Raw genomic sequence first — 19,865 nt, forward strand, 5'->3', positions numbered from 1 at the left:
GGATTGCTCTGACCCAGGTGTAGGACCTTGCACTTGTCATGGTTAAACTTCATAAGGTTGGCATCAGCCCACCTCACAAGCATGTCAAGGTCCCTCTGGATGGCATTCCTTCCCTCCAGCGTATCAACTGAACCACACAGCTTGGTGTCATCGGCAAACTTGCTGAAGGCACACTCAATCCCACTGTCCATGTCAGCAACAAAGATGTTGAGCAAGACCGATCCCAACACTGATCCCTGAGGAATACCACTCATTACTGGTCTCCAGCTGGACATTGAGCTATTGACCACCACTCTTTGCATGCGGCCATCCAGCCCGTTCTTTATCCACTGAAGTGGTCCATCTATCAAATTGATGTCTCTCCAATTTAGAGACAAGGATGTTGTGTGGGACAGTGTTGAACGCTTTGCACAAGTCCAGGTAGATGGTATCAACTGCTCCACCCCTGTCCATCAGTTCCTTAGCCCCATGATAGAAGGCCACCAAATTGGTCAGGCAAGATTTCCCTTAGTGAAGCCATGCTGGCTGCCACCAACCACCTTGGTGTTTTTCATCTTCCTTAGCATGCATTCCAGGAAAATCTGCTCCAAGATTTTGACAGGCACAGAGGTGAGACTGACTGTGTTAATCCTGATGTGGCTCTTACCATCTTCCTTGTTCAAGTGAAGGTGTTTGCTTGTATGCTTAGTTCAGGGAACGTAACTGATAGCAGTGGATTTTGCAGCGTTATTTTTCTGGTTTAGCTCCCTATACTATATTGCTGCATTATAAGACTCATATCCCATACTAGAGAAATGGCCAGAGTGCAGCTGGCATGAAGGGGAAGAGAAATTCTTTTGTCTGTAACCAGATGTTCAGTTCACATAGTAGCATTGTGGAACTGCACCTGCAGTGTCTCCACTTGAGAGAAAAAGAATGCGTTATTTAAAACCTTTTATGAAGCATATTTGTAGACTAAAGAACGTTTAGAACTCATTGTTCTTCAATATCACTACCGTTGAACCTGCCATAGCTCTTCAGCCTTTAGGTCTGAGGGATAGTAAGAGCAGGTCCAGTAGCAACTGTAGAAAGGTGTATGCCTTTTGAGCACAAATTCCATGCCTGCTACTTTCAAATTTTGCTACTACATTAAAACAAACTTCTGCAGTGAGCACACATTTTACATATATGTAAATGTAAGATAAAATGCAGAAGTAAAATAACTTGGATACCACTTGAGTGGTTTGGATACCACTGAAATTTATAGACTGCATAGTCTTTCTAGAAGCACATTACCTTTTCCATCCCAGAGCAAAATAATGCGTTCAAGTTTCTAACTCCTTTCATAGTCTGCATTGTAGGGGAGGAAAACATGTTTTCAGTGGGGTAGAGCTGTAAACCATCTCAGATTTCATGTTACACCTGACCACTGATTGCTTGGCAAAAGGCGTGTGTGTAACATGTCTCAGCCTGCTGGGCCTCTTTAGCTTTCTCCCTCTTCCCTGCAATTTCCTGGGAGAAGAGGGTCATATTCCTGAGGAGACCAATGAAAGAGCCTGGTCAGTGATCTTAACTGGTTATTTTTCACCAAAGATAAAAGGTACAAAGCAGAAAACTGGTCAGTGGGAACTTCCAAGAAGAGTGCTAAAAGCATAAATCTTCCTTGATTACTTGTCTCGCTTACTTTTAAAGAAATGTAAATTTTCACTGATTCAGCTCACAGAATGCCTACTTCCTGAGGTTTCTTTTCTCTCCCTTTTTTTTTTTCATCCACATGCTATATATGAAGTAGATTTAGCAATATCCTTCAGGAGCATTATGGACAAACAGTGGCCTTATTGTTTGTGCTCGTTTTGGTGTGGTAGCAAGAAAACAATTTCAGCTGTGCAGGCAAAACGGACTGTAGCAATCCAAAGCCTGAAGGCATAGCTAAATACCCATGAAGGGTGGGACTTGCTTGGGTACCCTGTGCAAACTGAGCTGCTGAAAGAAAATACAACTGAAAAAAGGGGATACTTCTCATCCTGCCTCCCATCCACAGTCACTGCCACCCAGTATGATCTGACTCCTTCCTCAGTGACAAAATGTGCTCTCTAGGTTCTGCAGAAATCTAATACAAGTGAAGCAATCCAGTACAAGTGGGACAACAGTTTTGTTGTCTTATGAAGCAGTCCTAGGAAGGAGATACTGTTGCTGTATTGACAGCCATTCCTCACAACAGGGTTTAGACATATGTTGCAAATGGTGAGGAGCTGGCAAAACTAAGGCAGAAAAACAAGCTGGCAGGGAGATGTTTTCCTTGACCCTGCAATGGCTTCAAATTCTCAAGGCATTGAGCAGAAGAACAAGCAGTTTTTTAATACTACAGTTTTACAGCAGTGATTGCACGCCAAGCTTAAAACTGCTTTCAAAGTGTAAAGAGTTTGGGGTGTTTCTTATGAAAACAGAAGTCTGAGTGCCATCATTTCATCTAAAGACTTCACCAAATGCTAAAAGTTTTGAAATCTTAAATTTAAGGCAGGGTTAGGATTATTTGTCACTGTGACTTTAAATGAGGATCCCACTGGTTTTCAACAGCTGTATTTCATCCTGTAATCAGCTCTCTGATTCGGTAGAGTGCCATCTGGATCAAGCAATTAAGTCTTCATACCATGCCTCTGGGCATATGACACATGTGTAAAGAAAAAGCCAAAGGAAGAAATGAAGAGACTGTCCTGCAAAGCAAGCTTGACAATGTATTACAAAGGAATTCTGAAAAGGGCTAATGAAAAGCAGAGGTATGTTAACTGAGAAAGTTCAGTGGCTCTGCAGACAGAAGAGCCTGCATAGAGTAGGGTTCTTCCTGTTATGGCCTACTGTGTGCCATAAAGGGTTCTTTCTTAGAGCTAAAGGTCAGTGAGTTTATTTGAGAGGCCAACTAAGCTGTGCATGATGCTGCTGAAGACTTACAGGTATAGATTTTTTTTTTTTTTTTTTTTTTTACTTCATTGTGGTTGATGTTACTGCTCTCGTCTTTTGATAAGGTACATGATTAACCATCTAAATACTTGCTGTCTTGGGTGGGGGGGGTGTATGTGGGGAAGTGTTCCATTTGAAGTTTATTGTGTTTGGGTATGGTTTCTGTTTGGAACAAATGAAAATTAATAACTATATGCTTGTAATTAAGTTGGTTAAGATTTAAAACCAAGGAGGGAATTTCTTTTTGGTTTTATATATCCAGCTCTTCTAGGAAACCTTATTTTTATATAACAAATTCCCAGCACTTGCAGTCTGGAAACTTTAATACAGTAAAGTTGACTGCCCAGAAATGAGCCTACAGGAGGAAGCACGATTTGGCAGAATGGGTCTTTTCTGGTTGTTGTTAAAAAGTGTATCTTTGTAGCACTGTAAAACTGTGATTTTTTATGTTAAATTTGGAGGAAAAATGGGATGAACTGTGTTTTAATTCAGTCTTATATTTTTTTTCCCCACGGTTTTAAGTCTTCATTTCCATGACTAAATAAAGGAAGCAGAAATCATGTCTGAATCACATTGTCTTTCTAGGGTAACTGAAATGAAATCTACTGGGTCTTCTTAAAGTAACTGGTTACAACTAAACCCTGTTGTCAGTTTAGAGTTGTTCAGTGTTCTTGACTTATCAGGCATCCATCTTCACAGAAATAAAGGTCATTATGTTTACCTGAGCTTTCATAGGAGTAAGATGAAAGGCTATTTGAAATTTGTAGGACTATGTTTATATTTTTCAAGGGATACTTTTAATACTACCTACTAAGTATTAAAAAAGATGAATAATATCTTTTAGTTATAATCAAATATCAAAGTTTTATTTTTTATATATATATATATATGGGGGCTCTGAAGAGAAGTCGTATGAAAATGACTGGGTTGGAACTATTAATGTTTTTTGGGCAGACACAAAAGAGTCATTTGCATGGCTCATGCACATCAGAATTAGTTGCTTTCACAAGGTGAACCTGCTCCCTGCTCTCATGAAAGGGGCAGTGTCTGGGGACTAAGTTGATCATAGAATGGTATAATAGAATGGTTTGGGTTGGAAGGAACCTTAAAGCTCATCCACTTTCAACCCCCTGCCATGGGCAGGGACAGCTTCCACTAGATCAGGTTGCTCCAACCCCTGTCCAACCTGGCCTTGAACACTGCCAGGGGTGGGGCAGCTACAGCTTCTCTGGGCAACCTGTGCCAGCGTCTCACCACCTTCATAGTAAAGAATTTCTTTATTGTATCTAACCTCAGTCTCCTGTCTGTCAGTTTAAAGCCATTGCCCTTGTCCTGTCCCTACAGGCCCTTGTTCAAATTCCCTCTCCAGGTTTCTTGTAGCCCCTTTAGGCACAAGGTCTCCTGGAGCTTTCTCCAGGCTGAACCAGCTCATCTCTCGCAGTCTGACTCCAGAGCAGAGCTGCACCAGCCCTCATGGCATCTCTGTGGCCTTCTCTGCACTCACACCGGCAGCTCCATGTCCCTCTTGTGCTGTTGCCCCAAAGCTGGATGCAGGACTACAGGTTGGGGCGTCTCCCCAGAGCACAGTAGAGGGGGAGAATCCCATCTCTCAACTTGCTGCTCATGCTCTGGGTATGCAGCACAGGGTATGGTTGGGTTTCTGGGCTGCAAGCACATATTTGCTGGCAATTTAGTGATACTTGAAAACAGGTTAGATACTACAGTCTTAGGTCTAAAATAAGGAAAACCCAAGAGTTTAACTTTGAAGTTGGAGGATGAATTTTAGCAGTAGTTGTGCTTTTTATCTACCTAGAGAAGTGGGATAAGCCCCTGAGAGCATCACATTGCAGAATTCATTCTTCAGATGTATTTGCATGTATTGTCTTGAAAAGTGCAAGCTTTTCTCCTGGAAAGATTGTGCAGTTAGTTAACTTCTGACCATTAGTCTTTCTTAGATTTTTTCAGACCAGAAATCTTAAAAGAATAAATTTGCTGCTCTTATGTAGTTTTCCTATATATATTTTCAAAGTAGGCTGTAGTGTCTAAAGTTAAGCTGCTTGGGTTTGGTTTGTTTTTTCTTATAACTGTAGAGTGTCTTGAACTGCTTGTTTTGAGGGAGACACACCTTGAAATACATAATTTGAATGCTTACTTGTTGGCAGTAAATACTGAATTTACTTCAACTGCATTAAATAATTGCTTGTATTCTACTTAGCTGCTTGCTCACTAGGGAAGGTTTATGAAATCTAGTGATGGTTTCTTAAGAGGTTTTTTATTTGGAGGCTTTTATATGAAGATGACCTAATAATACCATGTAATTTATATTTAAAAACCTCTCTAGGGCCTTTTTCTTTTGGTGAAGACACAGGCTTTAGCAAATAACTAGCAGAAGCAAACCATTAAAAATACATGTTATAACTCAATATTTCAGAATAATTCTGTGGAGACCAGCTTTAGGCAACTGTATAAGTGGCCTGGTTTTCAAATATTCTGAATCCTGGAGAAGGCATAGAGAAACATCGTACTGTAAAAGTCATGTATATATATATATATATATACACTTATTTAATTTTATTTTTTTTAATTTGCACAGAATCTTAGAACTATTTAGGTTGGAAGAGACCTCTAGGGGTCATCTGGTCCAAGCCTCTGCTTCAGAAAAAGAGCTTTTTTGAAGTTAGATGCAACTTCAGATTTAGCTTAGGTACCTCAGGAACTTGTCCTATCACAGTTTGAGAAAAACTGTTCTTATTTTGACTTATGTTGACATTTATGTGAGCTTCCTGAGCACATGTTTTGTAGGCAGCTGCACATAGCAATTGCTGAGCTCAGTAAGAGATTTAAAAGATTTCCATAATGCTCTGGAAATTGGATATTGTTTAGGGATCCATTGGCTTAAGGAATGTTACAAGATGTTTATTATAGGCTAACCTCTAATAGTTGGAGTTTTCTTTAGAATAGAAATAAAATACTTTCTTATTGCAAAACAATTTAGAGTATCTTATGGAGAGTCGATGTCCACATGTTAATTTTATTAAATTTTGTGCTGATTGTTTTTTCAGGACTTGCTTCCCTGCTTGCTGCACATTCAGTGCTGCTAGGATATTCTCAGCATTTAAAACTAATGATATCTACTGTTTCCTTCTCCTTTACAGTCAAGAAATTTGGATTGTTAAGACTGTCAACCTGCCTGCAAAGGAAAGGATTTCAGTCAGGAATCTATAGAGAAATCCTGAAACAGCAATAGAACTTACTTTTATATGTACAATTTAATGTTTGGGGAGTGGAGAGGAGCACTTCTTTATATTCTGTCAAAGAATTAAACTGCAGCCTGTGCTGTTCATAATCATCAGACGTAATTACTAGATTTGAAAGAAATATGACAACTTGTTAATTATTTGACTCTGTCTCAAATATACTGGGGATGTAAACCAGCAAGAGAGGAGTGTTCTAGGCGGCAGAGCCATGGCATTTAATCTTATTTCACAGATTGTCTAGATTACAGTTTGAGAAAGGCTTCTGTTTTTTAGGAATTTAATTTAATTTTTCCATCAAACAAAACTGGCATTATCAATTGCATTGTGTAAATTGCTGTTGATGAGGTTATGGACTTGGTTACCACTCTTCAGTGGAAATACTTTCGGAAGAAATGTTTCTCAGTACTCTTTCTTCCCTCAGTGTATGTGACACTTTGATTCTGTCATCTGATACATGAAGAAATTTTCCTTCTCTGTACTTTTTCCTTGAGTCATGCCTTCTGGCTTGTTTCATAAGGTTTGCTTACTTAACTGGTGGTCTAGTTGTTCACAGTTCTCATCTGTCTCTATCTGTTCTTCCTAAACCAAAATTCTCCCTGTGAAATCTTTGCTATTTGAAGTGGGATAGCAGCATTCCTTTTTAACATCTCTTCTCTCTGTCCCAACATGGTTTGCCTCTGGCTGGAGTTCTTGCATGTCTCCAAGGATATTACTAATCCACCTTGGAAGAGAATGGAAGATCTGTTTTGCAAAGGTTTTAAGTCTTTTAAATTGATTTTGTTCCAAAATAAATCCACTCTTTCAAATTTAAATTCTTTAAACAAAATATTTTTATTTTTCACTCTTTTGTGGGAAAAACCTACAAATATCAGTCTCTATCAAGGTTAAGCAACATCCTGAATTACTTCTGAATGAAACAAGATATTTGTGTGTGTGTGTGTTGTACTGGAATTAGTAATAGGATTATTATTTTTTCCCCACCTAGAAAAGAGACATGAGAAGAGTCAGTAACATTTTATTTATGTAAACAGTTACATTTAGCAAAATTACAACATGTACTAAAGAATTAATCCACATGGGTTATTTAACCTTGGTCAGGTTACCTAACAACTTTTTTTCATTTATTCTCCTTTTTTTTTTTAATATAGTTGCAATGTTATTCTAGTTCTTTCCAACCCAGTCTAAGCCTACTTTATTGCATCTCTTTTCAAAGCATACAGGTTTTTATATGTGTTCCAGTATAATTAAACTTTCTAGCCTTTTTCTATTTGCTTGAGAAACACTCCTTTTTGTTGTTTGTTTTTTGGGGTTTTGGTTTTTTTTTTTTTTTTTTTTTTTTTTTTTTTTCTGGCTATAAAAGCCTTATAGATTGGATCTTAACCCTGAAGGAAAATATTCCAGATGTTTCCTCCCAGGCATACCTGTCACTGGTTTATCTGCTTTATCTTAGGAATAAATGCCTTGGAGGATAATTCTTCAGTTGCAAAGCTACAATAATCTGTATTGTCCAAGGATCCATTTCCAAAGGTGTTATACGAATCTTTCCCTTTCATTCTTGGAATATTAAACTCTCTTTACTTTGTGGCAATTAATGCATATTCTTATTAATATTATTCTTATATACATTATTTAATTGTATATATGTGTCAGTGGTCTGACAAGTATTTCTTTTTCATAGTATAAGTATTTAATTTTCCAAAAGCATGTTCCCTCTTCACCTTTAAGCAGAGATCGAGATGTCTCTTTACAGTTGATTTGCCTTCCTATTAATTATTTCCAGGCAGTACTGAAGTCGAGATTATTGCCAAGAGTACACCAACAGGCTCTGCACAGAGGGCACAAGTGCTCAGACTCTTTGTGTTTTCTTATTTCTTCCACTGAACAGGCAAGTCAGGGGAGAGGGATTATTATATGCACAAGTTCTTGGGTTTTCTTCCCTATAATAACTATATAGGAATTCCTATAATTTGGTATGATGCTGGACTGAATCATACTTCCATTGTCTCCTTTATACGAATGAGAAGGAAGTAGAAATTGAGTTGCTGAAAACAGAGCACTGAAATCCTGACCTTGTTGGAGTCAATTCCTGAAGTTGTTCCTGATTTCAGTATGACAAGAATTTTTCCATGTCTGAAAGGAATACCTTACACCTTACATACTCGTACATGTTCTGTGATGTTTGTTCTATGTAGCTGAGCCTGGACCTGTTGACTGTCCCTAAGTAAAGTAATCTAGGAAATGTATGTATCTGAGCTTAAAAGCTAGCTTTGAATGAGTATACTGTGCACACATAATAAATCTCTTGTAATATTTAAATAGTTAGATATTTGCCAAGAGTGGTGCTGTCTGAAATTGTTTGAGGAATATATTCTCCTCTTAAGACCATGGACTTTCTTCTCTTTCTTTTAATTTTTTGGACCAAATGGCAACTATTGCGCAAACTCTTCCAGGAAGTAAACATTTCTCTCTTCTCATTTAATTATCAGCTCTCAGGGGGAGTGACATAAGATAGCAATCACTCTAAAGAGAATGACCAGTATGTGGGATAAAGAAAATTGATGTACCAGTATGTAAGGTGTAAGGTATTCCTTTCAGACATGGAAAAATTCTTGTCATACTGAAATCAGGAACAACTTCAGGAATTGAAGTCAATACCGAGCAGTGAGCCAGCCCTTCTGGGTAACTCCAAGTTACATCCTGGGCATGACATGCTGTGGTACAGAGTAACTCTTTGGCTAGTTTGGGTCAGGTGTCCTGTCTCTGCTTCCTCCCAGCTTCCCCTCCTGCCTGGCAGAGCATGAGACTCACAAAATCCTTGGTCAGGCTAAACATCTGAGCAGTAACTAAAAAACTCAGTGTTATCAATGCTGTTCCCAGGCCAAAAGTCAAAACCATGGCACTGCGCCAGCTGCTAAGAAGGAGAAAAATGACTCCTATTGCTGAACCCAGGACATGTATTTTATCGTGTTAGTATAGTTTCCAAGCAAGGCATACCCAAGGTACTTGCCAGTTGTTAACTGAGGTGACGTGTTCATGTGTTCTCAGAAAACCAAGACTTACCCTGCATTCAGTCCTTCCAACCAAATCAAGAACTTTCAGTAGAAGATAATGGTTTGGCCACTAGGTACCTGCAGGTTATCTAGATGGCTGAAGCTTATGCTAGAAAATTTCAGCCCAAGACAGTGTAGAAAATGTGGCAAAAAACTTTGTTTTGCTAGCTTAGTGATAGTGGGGAAAAGATATTTTTTTATTATTATTATTGGGGGGGGGAGCATTGTAAAGCCATTGGGGTTTTTTCCACTCTTGCGTATAAGTTCTATTCTATAAAACAGAAAGCAATTAATATTTCATAATGGCATGAAATAGCATCACGCAGGTGTCATGAAATGGAATAATTAGACCTCAGCAAAGTAGTTTAAACATGCTGTTACCTGTGTGACTAGTTAGTGCTGTGAATGATGGGGAAGAGAGTCTAATTAGGGAGCCTGTAGGCAACTGGGAATAAAAGACCAATGTCAGCAGCATCTTAACTAGCTGGGAAAAGTCTTTGTGCCCAACATGCTGCTGCTTGTGGTTTAATAACTAGTCATCACCTGATCCTGTAGTCTGTCTGACAACCAAGTGTGTATACAGGTGATAAAAATGTGAACTATGACCAACACTTCAGCCACAATTTAGGAGATTTCTTACTCATGTTTTAGGAGACTGTTTGTACAATAACAGCTAGACCACGTGCGTTACAGAGGAATGGCATGGACCCCTTCTTCAAGTATGTTGGTTTTATAAGAAATAGTTTGACACACATTCTCTTCTTGTAGGGAGTGTCCAAAAACAGTTATTCCAGAAAGGCAGGCACCCAACTCTAAAGATTGAAAACTCAAAGAGAAAAGAACCCAGCTTTATCATAATGTGTCTTATCTTAAAATTGGTGGCAACACGAGTCTGTATAAAGAGAGAATCTGTGAGTGCTGGGCATGATTGTGGACTTTTGATACAGGGGACAGAGAGAGGTGAGGTAATGGACTTGAACACTTGAAGGCTCAAAGTGATACTAGATATTAGGGACTCAACCATAATTCCTAGGTATGAAAAAGTGAACTCTACTCTTGAAAGACTATGTAAGTCTTCCAGAATGACCTTTTAAATCAAATTTTCAATTATTGTTAATTTAGAGAGTGGGAGACTGAAAACAAGCATCTTCAAACAAAAATCTCAAAATTAAGCAGCTGCTGGGTAGAAAATTATAAAATGAAAAGTTATTGTTTCTAAATTGGCAAGGGAATTTATATGTTATGCCAGGTATTTGTATCTTCTCTCGTGAGATGAGTTAAGATTAGAAAAAGAGAGAGCCCTTAGGATGGACTGGAATATGGAGAGCAAAGCAGCTGTGAATTTCAGAGGATTTCTGTTCCAGGTGGAAGGTGTTGGCTCTAAATTGCAAGCACAAGCTCACTTGTGGGGGAGGCAGCAAACATCTGGGAGAGCACAGCACTCTTAATGTGCAAAATTGGAAAACAGATTCAGGGTGACCACTGGGAAACTCTTCTAAGCCTCTGCAGAACTGCTGTTTTCTTTTGTGAGAAGGTGCCACTATCTGCTTTGTGAGACTAGGAGAAAACACTTTCTTCATGTAAGTAACATTTGGATTTAGATTTGTAATGTGTGAATCTATTGGCACTGTTTGTTTGGTAACTACCTGGGTCAATACAGTTCCTACTAGAAAGGTAATTTAGAGAGAGCTGATACGAAACTGCAAAATTGTATCTGTGGAAGAGCTGGAAACAAAGATACTTGTGATATAGCAAAATTGTGATTCTGATATTCTGAGTAGGTGGCTTGGAAAATTTAAAATCAAATAGTGGGGGTTTATTTGAAAAATACTGACTTAGTGAAGCAAAAATGTATCTATTTTAACACACTTCCACTAATGATCTGTCATGTATCTGTCAGAAGCTTGCCTGCTTGACTTGCAGGGTGCTAAAAATCATAGGTTTTCCATATTTGCAGCTTCTTCACCAGAATACTGTAAGTCTTCCATAATCCTGTTTCAAGAACTGGAATGGAAGTGCAAATAATCCCATCTTAAGTGAAGGCTCATGGGACCTGCTGGTTCCCTGCCATGCATATTGAGGACTGATAAAGTTGATAGGCCTGACACTTTTGGGTTGAAGTGAGGATGTTTGGGATTTTATGTTCCCTGCTAGCACTTGCCCTGACTTCAAGAGGACTTTGTAGAATGTCCTTATCTTTCCTGGAGCAGCTGAGGCTTTTCTTAGAATGAGGACCAGCATATACCTGCTTGGAGCTTGGGCTGCCTAGTTTTATTTTGACAAAAAAAACTGTATAAAATATTTGGACTTCTGGAAATTGTATTTGTCATACTGGATTTTTTTTTTACTTGAAAATATGAGTGTACGCCCAGTTCTTTTTCAGAGAAAGATTATGCTGCTAATTCAGTTTTCCTTTGTAATGGAAGTTGCAAATTTAACCAGCATTCCTGGCTGCTTAGATCGTACTGCTTAATTTGGTACTTAGAGGCTACATTTAAAGCTAGTAGGATTTCTGCAAGACACTGAGCAACAAATGCCGCCTTCTAGTACTTACTCTCAAGACAAGATAAAGAGACAAAACATTGATATTCTGCAGTAATGTAAAGACAATGCAAAAATATTGTTAAATATATCCTAGCAGAACTTGGGGGACTCTTACTGTAGTAACCTAATATGCTATTTATTGTGATTACTAATGCTTCACAAGAACAGTGTGTGCTCTTACCTTTTTTTAAGTGTGGTGTTTTTTTTCCAGCTGCTGCGTTTGACTTGTTTAAAATACCTGTTCTATCTTCTGAATGCTGTGTCTGTAAATTCACAAAACACTATGAGCTATTCTTTTGATTAAATTTAATCATGTTATATGCAATAGCTGACAGGCTAATATCTCATGATACTTAAATAAACATCTTTTCCTCCTGTTAGTTTCTCATAAATCCTATACTTACTTTGTGTATCCACAGGAGTCCTTTTGAACTTTCCAGTTGTTATCTTAAAATGTAAGTGCATGTTTTATTAGGGACAATGATATCTCAGTAAATAATGTTGGGTTAATTGATTTCATGAAACAGTCATGGGATCTAAATACGCAAACAGAAAAGTTTGCTGGGTCCAAGTCCCATAGAACTGAAATACAGGAGGGCAAACTTTTAGATCATAAATTGAGTGACTATTTTCCATTCATGATGGTGTACACAAGTGAATCATAGGTTGATGAGTCAATGACCTCTAGAAAAATCACAGTACAAAAGGCTTGTGAATTGCTATGCAAATATAATTATGTAGGTGTAAGGTGTTGTGGGGTGTTTTTTTCCTAGTTCTTTAAATGAACATTAGTATGTGTTATACTTTAGGCATAGTCCAGGCTTCTTTTGTGGTGGTTGTTAATGATAAAATATAAATGTATAATAAACTGCTTGTAATTTGATACAGAAATGCTGCTGGGGAAGAAAAAAATGCAAACATTACTGACCTCTTCAATCTTTTGTCTTCTAAGACTAAGACAGGAGGAAATCAAAAAGCCAAATTGTTTTCATGCCAGTTGCAGTATAAGTTGACAAAATATTTAGACAGCTTTTTCCTAAGCAAAGACATATGCTAGAAAACGAGATGAACATTCTGATGGCTCTGATAATACAAGTTATGACCACAAATTGCTGAAAGTGGCCAAATAACTGAAGCACAATTGGAGCCAGTGGTTTGAAATTGCCTGGCATCTCCCCACACACCTTTCAACAGTTTGGGCTGTCTGAGGCCACTTGTCCACTCCCTGTAAATCCAAGTTTTCTGTGTGTATATCCTGCTGTTATCCCTCATGGCCTTGCCTTTCAGAGCTTTTACAGTTTTCTTAGAAGCTGTAAGTAAAGGATGGCAAATGCGCTCATTGTCTAGTACTACCTAGTCCGAAAGCAAGCTGCTCTGTGGAGCATCTACGGGCCTGATTTGTATAGTTTAAGGGTTTGGGTTTGCAATACACTTAAGTGCATTGATGACAGAGCTACTTTAATTTGCCTCAGTCCAATGAATCCAGAGAATCTATTCCATGGCTGCTTTGCTGCAGCAGAATTGCACAGTCCCTTCTGGAATGCCAGTAGTATGCAGGGCTATGGATGCAAAGGGAAGCATCCTTCTGGCTTGGCTCTTTGTATTTTTTTCAATGCAGCCACTGTTTTATTACCCTGTCAGTAAAGTTTTAAATTATATGACTCTTTTCATGAAAACATTTCTTGTTTTAGTTGAAAACCTGTAATGTTTCAGTAATAAAAACTTGGGGAACTAGAAATTGCTAATGTTTAGTAACTTCACAGGCACAACATAATATATAATAGGCACAATACACCTTGTGACTTTTGCTGTGAAAATCTTCTTGTCTGTTCTCTTGTCTGATGTAGAGGGCAACTTGCTTGCTTCACTATTAGGTCTCTCCTAGATGTTCCTTTTTCTGTGCCTGTTCATTAGGAGGACACTCCAGACAAGTTCAGTGGAGCTCAGCTGTTCTTTGTCACTTTAATTAATGTTAAATTAAATGGCCGAAATCTGTGTGTGTTTGAGAAGAGAAGAAGTTTTAATATCCTGCTTAACCTTTCACTGGTTTTAATATTTCCATGAATGGAAGTTAAGTGAAGGCATCTGGCATGTTTGGTCTCAGTAAATAATGAAACATTGCATATTATACTGAAATCATGACTACTATAAAACTTCAGAGGTGATCTTGGGAACTCAGGTGCGCACATGTAACACTGCACCCCTTTAGAAATAAACTAAAATTCACAAGTGAAGTTTTATCTATTGAGCCAAAAAAAAAAAAAAAGGGAGAAATATAAGCAGCAGGAAGGTTGGGTTTTTTTTCTTCTACAAATACCAGTTAGCATCCAAGCTACACTCAGCATATAAATCCAGTAAGATGAGTATATCAAAGAGTTTACAGTCATTCTTCCAAGGTCCTGAAATCAAAACCTAGTGGCTTTCTTTGTGACTGACATACTGCAGAAACAGAGCATGCGTTGTCCTGGGCAGTGCAGTGCTGCACTTAGCACTGTGGTAGCTCCTCTAGGCAAGTAGCTTAGTGTGCGTACCACATTGTTAATGTGTCTGCACTAGCTGTTGAGCCAGTTTTCTTTACCTAGCTCAAACATCTCTGAATGTATTGCTGTTGAGTGCTCTCAGGGCATAGTTGTCCTTGTAATCTGTGTTTCCCTTTTCAATCCAGCAGTCTTCTAGAAGTCTATGTTCTCTGTCTTAACAGAAGTTTTAACCACATATTGGCAAATGAGCTGAAGCAGGACTATAGAGTGGGCATGAAAAACAATCTGTCTCCAAGCAAATATCCTGAGCTCAGGTTTTGCTATGACTAACATAAGCCAAGCTTACAAACAGTAATGTATTCTGAAAGCATCAAGGAGATTGGGTTGCATAAATCTGCTTCTGTGTTTGCACTTTCTATTACAGTAAAGACTGTCTGTGTCTTAATCCATTATCTGCAGAATTGATGCAGTAATAAATCTATCCCAAGATGATCGGAGGCTAAATATCTTGACAGCTACAAGAGAGGAATACTCAGGGAATACAGTTATGAAGATCACATGAGAAAAGAGATCCCAGGAAGCTAAGGGGAATTGCATCTACTCGTTAGCACCATGAACTCTGGGATGTACTTGCTATAAATACATTGGGAGGAAAAAAGAATTGCATCCTGTACCTATCTAAAGCTGCTGCTTTCCAACAATCCTTATTTTTGCTGCTTTTGCTTCAGCATTGGAAGATTTCTTGGAGAGTCACCTTTGCAAACTTAATAGCAACAGCAGTACCCTTCTGGGACTTGCTATATTCTAGATGCTTCATAGAATCATAGAATACTTCCAACTCCCTGCCTTGGGCAGGGACATCTCACAATAAGCCATGTCACCCAAGACTCCGTCCAACCTGGCCTTGAACACTGACAGGGATGGAGCATTCGTAGTTTCCTTGGGCAATCCGTTCCAGTGCTTCACCATCCTCACAGTAAGGGACTTCTTCCTTATATCCAATCTAAATTTCCCCTGATTAAGTTGAAGCCATTACCCCTTGTCCTCTCACTCCAGTCCCTAATGAAGAGTCCCTCTCCAGCATCCTTATAGGCCCCCTTCAGCTTGAGATAGTTTTGATTTTTATTCTTATGTTTTAGATTGATTTTATATAATACATTTTTATTAGAAAAGTGGTATGTTTCATTTATAACTTAAGAGTTTATGTACCTGAGCTATTAATGGGACAATGACAGCAGATGAGGTGTGAGCTTATCATGTACTTACTAGCCACTAGACATTTACGGCACTGTAAAAGAGAATGATTATATGTGACAGCTTCTACCTTCATTATCTAACTTCAGGGTGTTGTCAAATTTAAAATGCTGGTAAAATCAACAGAAAGTTTCTAAATAGAAGGTTTCAATGGACAAATCAACAAATGCAGTGACAAATACAGAGCAGTTCTTCTAGGCTCAGTGCACTGATTGTTTATTTGCACATTTGTAATGATGCTGAATCAGTTGGCATGATACTTAGCCCCAATTTATCTTTGTCACATCACTTGAGTTCTCTTGAGAATATCTAATTCAAACAATCCTGTCACTAACATCTCCTGAAGTAGAGTGGAAAACTAACTGTATCAAGCCAGACAAGGTTTTTAGTTCAAAGGGTACAGTCCTGTGAACACTAATGTTCATTCCTCCTTCTGAGAGCTGATGCTTGCATGTGCAAGTGTATGTAGGTTATGGCCCCAAAGGGAGAGAGGATATTAGAAGCAAAATGTAAGGAGTTGGTATTAACACTGTCATAACCTCCATCTTTTCTTCAGTTTAAATCTTGTTGTTAAAAGTTTTCCAGAATGCTACTGAGCTGAGAGACAAATCTTGATTTGCTAAGTACTTTTTCCTGCATTTGTAGGTACATTAAAAAATTAAAGATTTATAAATATTTACAGTCTTTCAGCACTAGCCAAGGACAATTATCTCTTCTGTCTGTAATAAACAGAAACAGGAAATATCTAAAAGGGCTTTTGCTGCTGTAAATTGATATAAAATCAGAAGGAGATCCAGTGTTAGCAGCTCTAATCTCTTTATGAATGTACAAATTTAATCCAACAGAATTGCAGAGAATTCTGTAATTTAGATTAAACAGTATTTTGCTGAAGAAATATAGTGCTTGATGGGACATACCTGTCAAACAGAAGTGAACTGTGCATGTACAGTTGGAGTATCTACTATGTATCTAAAAGGTATGGTCATTCTTCCCTGATACTGGCTTATAAAATTGAAGCTAAGGAAGATGTTGGCATAAGAAGTTCTGGGGCCACTAGATAAAAACTTGGAAAAAGAATATCGGGGATTTAGATGTGCATAAATAGAATCTGGATCAGTCCCTAAGCTGCAAGTGCCAGAGAGCTGAACTTAGGAGAGGAGGCAGCAATGTTCTTATTCTTCCAGGTATGTCCGTATACGGTCACTGTTGGAAATTTCCAATTTACAAAAGGCAGATGTGAGTGAGTTATAGGAAGCCTGAAATTCTTTAAGGAAAAGGTTTTGAAAATAATAAACTTGGTATGATACCTGAAATTGCTGTACTATTTGAGCAAGGTGCACATAGTAAATATTTGAAGAACATGCATAGTAATTGTCAAGGCAGATATTTGAGTGAACTGTCAAAGATATTTGAGATCATGCTCCACAGAGAATCATAGAATAGTTTGGGCTGGAAGGGACCTTCAAAGGTCATCTACTCCAACCCCTGCAATAAGTATGGACATCTTCAACTAGATCACATGCTTTTCCCAAATTTTAGGTAAACAGTTGATTCATTGTCTTAAGGATTGCCTTACAATTCCCATAAATTTGGCTTTATTTGCACAGAAAAAATGTTGGAATCTCAGAGAAATGGTTATGACATACTGTATATGGCTAAAAGGCAGTAAATAATATTTCTTACCTGCAAACTGCCAATTCAGGTTTTGCTGACAGCTGCAAATGAGAAAGTGAGGAAGCTCTCATGCCAGCTCTGTTCCCCCATCTCCTTTGTGAGGTAGTTTTCTTTTCCACATATGCACTGAGAAATGAAGCAGTTTGTAGAAAGGAAGTTTGTCTGTGTTGAATCTTACTCCTGTGTTCTCATTACCATCTATGTAAGGATTTTGAAGTCTATTTTTTTCAATGGTAAAATGCAATTCAGTTTCCTTTGAGGAGATGAAGATGAATAATAGTGAATCAGAGGAGTCAGAGATGAGAAATAGGATTAAAGACAACAATGGAAGGAGAAATATGTGTTAGAATTATTTTGGGCTTAATGCTCCAAGTCATAAAATACGAGTTGGCTATTGCCCTCCCTCTAGAGCAGAGATACAGATCAAAGGAAGACCCCCTACATCTGCACAGAAAAGCCCAGAGAGGTTGCAGAGTATTACCAAGGTGAATCCTCTGGGGGGTAACGAAATTGGAATTGCTTTAGCCACAGTTTAAAGGTTAATGTTCTTGTGATGAATGATATGACAGCATATAAATTACACCCTGGTCAGTTCTCAGTTTTATGGTCTGAGTTGGCCAACTGGCACTTTTAATTTGTTTGCTGCCATGGTGAAATGCAGAACTGTCTGGGTTTAACACACATTGTGTTCTCAGTGTGTATTAAAAAATAATCATAAAATCCAATCAACCAAAAGAAACCCCAAACCTATTACAAAACACAGCTTACAAAACACAACTTACAAACAAGTAATGAAAATCTGGGAAATACTGATGTCTTGTATAAGTTCGCAAGGGTAAGTCTAGTTTACTGGGCAGTACACAGTAAACTCTGTATTAAAGGAAGAATAGTTAAAAGTAATAAACTTGCTTTGTAAAGCTCAGAAATTTTTTGCCTTCTAAGGAGATCTGGAAGGCCTTCTTATCAGTGATCTTAATTTCTCTAGCAGATCCCAATTCTTTGTAGCAGACCTCCTGCCTGTAGAATTAGTTTTCCTTGTTCTGCTGATACTTCCCCTGTTTGCAGTCCACAACAGGGTGAACACAAGCAGCAAATTGCTCTGAAAGCAGTAGAATTGCTACAGTCCATTTTCTTCTAAGTTTGACTCCATATTTTTCCATACTGACTGTATTAATAGCATTCCCCAGCTCTCTGGCCTCTCATTATCAAATGCTTTTCACTGCACTGACTAAACCCCTCCTGGTTTCTTTGCTTACCTGCAAAATATCCTCATTCTATCCACAGCTCCGTCCTGAGTTCCCAGACTAGCAGATCAACAATAAACACTTGCTGCTCTGGTTCACTCCACACTGCCCATCGTCTGACCTGCCTACAGATACTTAAGTGTTCCCCTTCACACAGAGCACTAATTCCGGCACCTATGACCAGAAACTAGTTTTCACAAATCTTTAGAAATAATTAAATTTTAAAATAAATTTGTACAGCTTTTAGTTAATTGGCCAGAAAAATCCAAGGTTGGTTGGTTTTGGGGAGATATATAAGAACAACTCGACCAAGTACTATTTCCCCACCCTTTTAAATTGGAAATATATTGATGTAAAGATACCTTACAAAACACAATCTCACAATCTCCTCTTTAAGACTTATAAAAAAAAAGTATTGTCAATACTGCACTGTAAAATCACCTAATTTTTTATGATTTTTTTAAGTTTATTTGATTTTAATCAACTTAGCCTGTTGAGAGCTAGCCTCAAGTTTGTTTTGTTCTTTTTATATTTACACTTTACAACAGTGGTTGGCAATGAGTTCCATTTTAATAAAGAATCTTAATCAGTCTTGAGGTTGATTTAGCAATGTGTTTCATCTTCTCGCTCTGATATTCCCTGCTATGTTCTCTTCTATTGTGTGTTTATCCCCTTCTTGACTCACATAATGCAATATCCCAAATTTATATTGCCTGCCAGGAGGCTTATGCAAACTGATGAGACATCTGAGAGATAACAGTGGCTTGGTGAATGCATTTCACTGTTACTTTACATTCTGTTCATTGTTTCCATCTGTGAAGAAGAGTCCCAGGAATAAACTCATACAAATATTAGCTTTTAGCATAAATAACACTCTCACAGCATAGGACGTTTAGCCATAAGTGTTTATAGGTCCTGTAGAACAGTAATCTGGAATAGTTTCTCTACAAAGCTAAGATAAAAGATTTTTCTATAGGAGGGGTTGTTTTGCTTTAGTCTTTTGGTTATCACAAATGATTCACATAGTTCCCAATAATATATATGTACTACACTACATTGTTACATTGCTGTGTTACTTTCATGTCCTGGAATGAAGAAACATTATTATTAGCAGTGGCTTTGGGCACAGTAACCATACAAATCTTACTAATTTCCTGTGTTACATACCAGCAATAACCCTTTTAGTTCTGATTACTTAACTGGAGCCACTTACTTCATGCTGAGAAAACACTCTTAGTTTAGGAATCAAAGTGTAATAAAAATAAACCTGTTAAACTAATGAATTTTCTGCAGATCACTCTCAGCAAGTCATTGGTCAGATGAATGTAAAGGTTTTGAATGAACTGATGATAAAGAGGTTGGCTTTTAGTCAAAGTAAGAATTGATGTAGCAAACAGGAGCACATTGTCATGTTATTAAAAATAT

The 19,865-nt window shown here is 38.0% G+C and overlaps 1 protein-coding gene across 2 annotated transcripts in view; it reads left to right on the top strand.

The window, feature by feature from the left end:
- Positions 1–2,792: 2,792 nt before the first annotated feature.
- The window catches only part of PRELID3B (PRELI domain containing 3B), a 133,608-nt gene continuing 116,535 nt past the window's right edge, over positions 2,793–19,865 (top strand). The window contains exon 1 of one of the 2 annotated variants that reach the window (XM_031047641.2): positions 2,793–2,930. The gene's annotated coding sequence lies outside the window, so the exon portion shown is untranslated. Of the gene's footprint in view, positions 2,931–10,678; positions 10,825–19,865 lie in introns of those variants that run through there. The other variant, XM_034067015.1, reaches the window with a different exon arrangement.

Source organism: Melopsittacus undulatus, chromosome 10, assembly GCF_012275295.1.
Source record: "Melopsittacus undulatus isolate bMelUnd1 chromosome 10, bMelUnd1.mat.Z, whole genome shotgun sequence".
Taxonomy (NCBI): domain Eukaryota; kingdom Metazoa; phylum Chordata; class Aves; order Psittaciformes; family Psittaculidae; genus Melopsittacus; species Melopsittacus undulatus.